Source organism: Ruditapes philippinarum, unplaced genomic scaffold, assembly GCF_026571515.1.
Source record: "Ruditapes philippinarum isolate M1 unplaced genomic scaffold, ASM2657151v2 ctg1762_1_1_1_1, whole genome shotgun sequence".
NCBI classification, from domain to species: Eukaryota; Metazoa; Mollusca; class Bivalvia; order Venerida; family Veneridae; genus Ruditapes; species Ruditapes philippinarum.
This window is the reverse complement of record NW_026854014.1, coordinates 2,493-8,585: the sequence shown is the minus strand read 5'-3', so window position 1 is coordinate 8,585 and position 6,093 is coordinate 2,493. Positions and strand designations below refer to the sequence as shown.

Sequence of the window (6,093 nt, the reverse complement as noted above, 5' to 3'; positions counted from 1 at the left end):
ATTTAGATATGTGACGTAATCATTATAAACATGTGACGTAACCACTAAAAATGCGACGCGCTGAAATATGTACAGAAACAAATCAGGCGTAATGTTACCTTAATATCAGGTATGGCAACATTTATTTGTTAATGTCGTGTTAGAATCGAAATAATATATCCAAATCGGTGATTTTATCGCTTGACAAAATCACTGTCTGTCGTTCGGATGCGCATCATTATATCAACGGGGCTACGCCCTCGTGATATAATTCCTCGCTTCCGAACTGCAAACAGTGATTTTATTGATTTTCGGATATATTATTTCTTAAATAGAGGATAAGAGGATATTGGTTTAGTTCAGTGTAAGATCTGAATATTTTATACCGAATGAGCACCAAATGGTATATATCACGAGTGCAGCAACGAATGAAATATGAACTTTTGGTGTTCACAAGTGAAAAAGATTTCGATCTTGCACTAAACTTAATAAAATTTCTTTTTATTATATGCAAAGAAACGTTTAAAAAGACATTTTGACCTAATACTAAATGAAAAGCTCGCTAATAATAATACAACGTGACGTCATTTACGACGTAAATTGGTTCCCAGTACAGTGCACGCCGGTATATCACTGAAACAACGTAACTGGCTGAAATTCAAAACATTGAAAAATATCAAATCGATATTTTCACTCTTTCAAACAGTGAAATATCAGTTTAATATTTCACTGATATATTTCTTTAAGCCAACGAAAAGCATGTAATTAATAAAGTTAACCCATTATTCAGCATGCCTTTAAACGTTCTAAAACTTGTGTATCTAGATACGGTGGAATGAGGTTGAGATTAGAGTATCAGTTATAAACATACATTCTGATAGTATTGAAGTCATTTATAATAATCTTTTGGTAAAAGGAAAACACTTACCGTTTAAATCGAAAATTGTATTTTAGACTGTATTTAAAGGAGGAAAATATGAAGTTAATTTTACTTCTGGCGTTATTTTGTAAGTTGCAAATCTTTTCTTGTTGTGGTTTTGCTATTGCTGATATCTTTTAAAACATCCATGTTTTGATAAAAATCGCATTCTTTAATAACCAAGTGGAAGTTTTGTCAGAATCTCAGTATATGAAAGAACATACTAATAATGTCACAGTAAAACATCAAATGTGCCATATATAAACTGAACACCTAAGATGTTTTCACCTGAAACCTAGTTTCATCTATAAAAGACCGAAGACTTATTTACGTCATTTAAAATAAATCAGCAAAAACATAGAAATGTCCTTCATACACAAATTATAAGTTGTACTAGTTTATGATTTTTTATATGAACCTAAACATAACTTTATACCGCAAACCCTTATAATTAAAACACATGTAGCCTTAGAAATGAAAATTGTTTTTCTTTATCATATTAATGAAAAAAAAATCATTGCTGAATCCTGATTCACAAAAGGTTATACTAACTTTGTTAGTACGTTTTTTCTCTCTACAGATTCAGTAGATGCTCTACCTCTGCCACATTGTGATAACGTCACCATAGTTTCACGTAATGCCTGGGGAGCAAGGCCATCTAAAGCAATCAATTACATGGGGACACCAGTGACAGTTGTCTTCATTCATCATACTGCAATGAGCGAATGTTTCACAAAAGATGAATGTGCCCAAGAAATGAAAACCATACAAAATCTCCATATGGATACAAGAGGTAAATGTTCAGACTTCATAGTTATTGACAAGGTTCATGCTGTTTCTTGCCAGTATATAGTGATAGTACTATAAAGATATCATTATTGCCTGCCATAGCCAAAGACACGTTAATATACATATACATAGAAATAAAGGTACAATGCAAGTTTTCGAACACCATTGTTATTTATGATAACAACCTCCTATAATGATTCAGTCATCACTCAAGAAACCTTTAATGTTTTATATTTTTAACAAGAGTTTGTACTTTGAATATAGAATACTTTTTCTTTACCGTAACTTAGTCGTTTGTCTTTATCGTAACTTTATCTTTTGCCTTTATCTTGCATGCACTTACTAGTTATAGCTTGTTATCATGAGAAGATATTCAAATTAATATCAATGGTAAATATGGCCATGTAAAGTTTAAAAAGTCGTTTCAACTTTCAAAACCACATAAAGAAGACAACTGAAATGGTGGCGCAATATGGAATATCATTCAAGCAAGCCTTGGTAAAGTCATAAGAGGTGATTTTACATTGTTGAGCACAATAAAATTTTGTACATATTTGGAGGGTTTTCTTTACACATTTTACAACCCAAGGCCCTAAACCAATCAATATGTCCATGTGATTTTCTCTGGCATGGTCGTTTTTTGAAATGTCGATTTGTTCTTTGTGTAAAAAGCACCATTTTCTCGAACCAAACGTTTTAACACCATCTTACTCTTTTGCAGATTCGATTTTGTACAAGTTTGAGGGTTTTTCTTTCAAATTATAAAGCCCAAAGCTGAAATCCAATTAATATGTCAGGGAGATTCCCGCGTGGCATGGTCGTTTTCTGGGCCGGCCAATTTGTTCTTTCTGCATATAAAGCGTATAAATTTTCAAAAATTTCGTAAAAAATCCCCACAATTTTCTCGAGAGAACCTTTTAAACACCACTTGTCCAATTCCTTTGAAAATTCGATTGATAATCACGTCCACAGCGCTAACCCAATTAATTTGTTCATAGGATTTCCCATGACATGGTCGTTTTCTTGATCGTCGATTTGTTCTTTGTGTATATGAATGATCGTTAAAACACCATATTCTCGAGCCAACCGTTTAAACACCACTTGTCAGATCTCTTTGCATATTCGATTTTGTACATATTTCGAGGCGCTTCCTTACACATAATTTAAGTCCAAAGCTCTTACCCAAAACATGTGTCCGTGTGATTTCCGCGTGGCATGGTTGTTTACTGGGCCGTCAATTTGTTCTTTGTGTATATAAATGATCGTAAAAAGAACCCTTTTCTAAAGCCAACCGTTTAAACAGCATTTTTCCGATGTCATTGCAAATTCGATTTTGTACATGTTTGAAGGGTCTGCCTTACACATTAATAAATCCAAAGCCCTAGCACAATAAATATGTCCGTGAAATTTCCGTGGGGCATGGTCGTTTTCTGGATCTTCGTGTTGTTCTTTGTGTATACAAATGATTGTAAAAAGTACAATTTTACACGAGCCAACCGTTTAAACACCACTTGTCTGATGCCTTTTCAAATTCGATTTTGTACATGTCTGGGGGGTCTTACTAAGACATCATGAAGCCAAAAGCCCTTACCTAATCAATATGTCCGTGAGATTTCCCGCGTGGCATGGTCGTGTTCTGGAATGTCGATTTGGTCTGTGTGTATAAAAAATGATCGTAAAAAGCACCCTTTCCTCAAGCCAATAGATTAAACACAACTTGTACGATTTCTTTCCAAATTTGATTAAGTACATGTTTGAACGGTCTTCCTTACACATTAATATGCCAATCAGTATGTCCGTAAGTTTATTTGTTCTTTGTTTATATAAATCACCGTATAAACCACCACTTTACACGGGTCCACCGTTTAAACACCACTTTTCAGATTCCTTTGTAAATTCAATTTTGTACATGTTTGGAAGGTCTTCCTTATACATTATAAAGCCAAAAGCCCTTACCCAATCAATATGTTCGTGCGATTTCCGCGTGGCATGGTCGTTTTCTGGACCGTCGATTTGTTCTTTGTGAATAAAAAATTATCGTAAAAATCAATTTTTCTCAAGACAACCGTTTTAACACCACTTGTCCGATTGTTTTGCAAATTCGATTTTGTACGTTTAGTTGGTCATCCTTACACATTAATAAACCCAAAGCCCTAACCCAATAAATATGTTCGTGAGATTTCCGCGTGGCATGGTCGTTTTCAGGACCCTCGATTTTTTCTTTGTGCATAAATGATCGTAAAAGCACCATATTTCGAAGCCAACCGTTTAAACAGCACATATTCGATTCCTTTGCACATTGGATTTTGTACATGTTTTGAGGGTTTTTCTGACACATTGTTAAGCTCAAAGCCTTAACCTAATTGATATGTACGTGAAATTTCCGCGTGGCATAGCCGTTTTCTGGATCGTCGATTTGTTCTTTGTGTATAAAAAGCACCATTTTCTCAAGCCAACCGTTAAAACAAAACTTGTCCGATTCCTTTCCAAATTCGATTTTGTATATGTTTGAAGGGACGAACTTACACATTAATAAGCTCAAATCCCTAACCCAATTAATATGTCCTTGAGATTTCCGCGTGACATTGTCGTTTTCCGGACCATAAAATTTGTTCTTTGTGAATAAAAATGATCGTAAAAGCACCATTTTTAGAGCCAAAACGTTTAAAATATCACTTCGCCGATTCCTTTGCAAATTCAATTTTGTAACATGTTTTGGAGGGTCTTCCTTGCACATTAATAAGAATCCCAAATCCCTAACCCAATCAATATGTACGTGAGATTTCCTTGTGGCATCATCGTTTTCTGGTCCCTCGATTTGTTCTTTGTGTATGTAAATGATCGTAAAAAGCATCGTTTTCTCAGGCAAGCCAATCGTTTAAATACCACTTGTGCGAGTCCATTACTAATTCGATTTTGCACATATCTAGAGGGTCTTTCTACACATTATAAAGCCCAAATCCCTATCCCAATAAATATGTTCGGGGGATTTCCGCGAGACATGGTTGTTTTCTAGACCGACGATTTGAATTCAATTGGACAAGTACTGTGTCAAATAGAAGCAGTTTTGCTCTAAACAATGTATGATGACCTCTTTATATCACTTCTTTTATTTTTTAGCGTTGTTATTTCAATGACAAAAATCTTTGGCCTGAAAACGAAAATGAGGCTATATTGAGTACGATATGCCATCATATGTATTTTGATAAAGATATCTGGACTCGAAAATGAAAACGAGAAATTTTGGGTAGAATATGCAGTAGAAGACTAAATATGTGACATAAAGAATTCTATTACTTTATAAAGTGTTTTGCTTTTGTTAGTGTTTTACTGTCTAAAACTATCATTTCTGTATAAAGACACATAAATAAGAACATACTTTATTAACTTTAGGTTTGGGATTGATATTGGATACAACTTCCTTATTGGCGAAGACGGTAAAGCAATATGAGGGAGAGCCTGGGACGGAATTGGAGCACCACACTTATGGCTGGAATGACGTAGCAATTCGCATTCTCATCATGGGGAGACTACTCCTAACAAACTTCCAAACGACGCTGCATTGCATGCCGTCAAAGCGATGATTGAATGTGGCATACAGCTCGGCAAAATAACACCAGATTACAAAATGTACGGCCATCGTGATGTTGGTCACACAGAATGTCCAGGAGATTCATTGTACAGTCTAATCAACACCTGGAATCACTATGATGCTAATGTCCCTATCAAACCTACACCAAAACCTTACCGACCCAATTAAATAATTGGAGCAATCATATCATTAAAGCAAGTTTAAAATTGAACACGAAAAATTGTTTGAAAACCACACAGTTTAAACCCAATTTCTACCATGTAATACACATGTAGCGTTAAAACTTCTTGTTGAAATAAATCGTTCTTTGAAACAGTAATGTGTGAGTGTATATAAAAATCTTTTTAAGCATTTGTGAGTAGATATTTTACAATATTTACGTTTTCTAACAGATAAACTTCTTGATACTTGTATCTTGTTCATGCTTTAACTATATATCTCAGATAAACTGGATCTAAAAAATGATAATAAACTAATACAATTATAGTAACAAAGAAAATACAATGATGGTAACAAAGAAAGTTTATATGTACATTGTCTTTGACTTTTTTATACTCTGTCTTTCCAAATATCAAGACAAATATATAGAGAAAATGATTTCCGTTTTTGGTTCCATATTAAAGATACGCAATCACAGACATCCTTCTTACACAGACACTGTTAATGTTATACAGTGACTTTCCAGCTTTACTGGATGGAGAAAACCTCAAGGGTCCTTTCGTGCAACCTGTAATACATTTTGTTAATGTGCACATGCCTTAAACGTGACAAAACCGGCATGCGCTGTAACAAATAGTTCATTGGGTAAAGATTC

General features: G+C 34.4%; 1 pseudogene; it reads left to right on the top strand.

Annotated features, from left to right (window-relative positions):
• Positions 1–826: 826 nt before the first annotated feature.
• On the top strand, positions 827–5,811 carry LOC132738678 (peptidoglycan-recognition protein SC2-like; annotated as a pseudogene).
• The last annotated feature ends 282 nt before the right edge of the window (positions 5,812–6,093 follow it).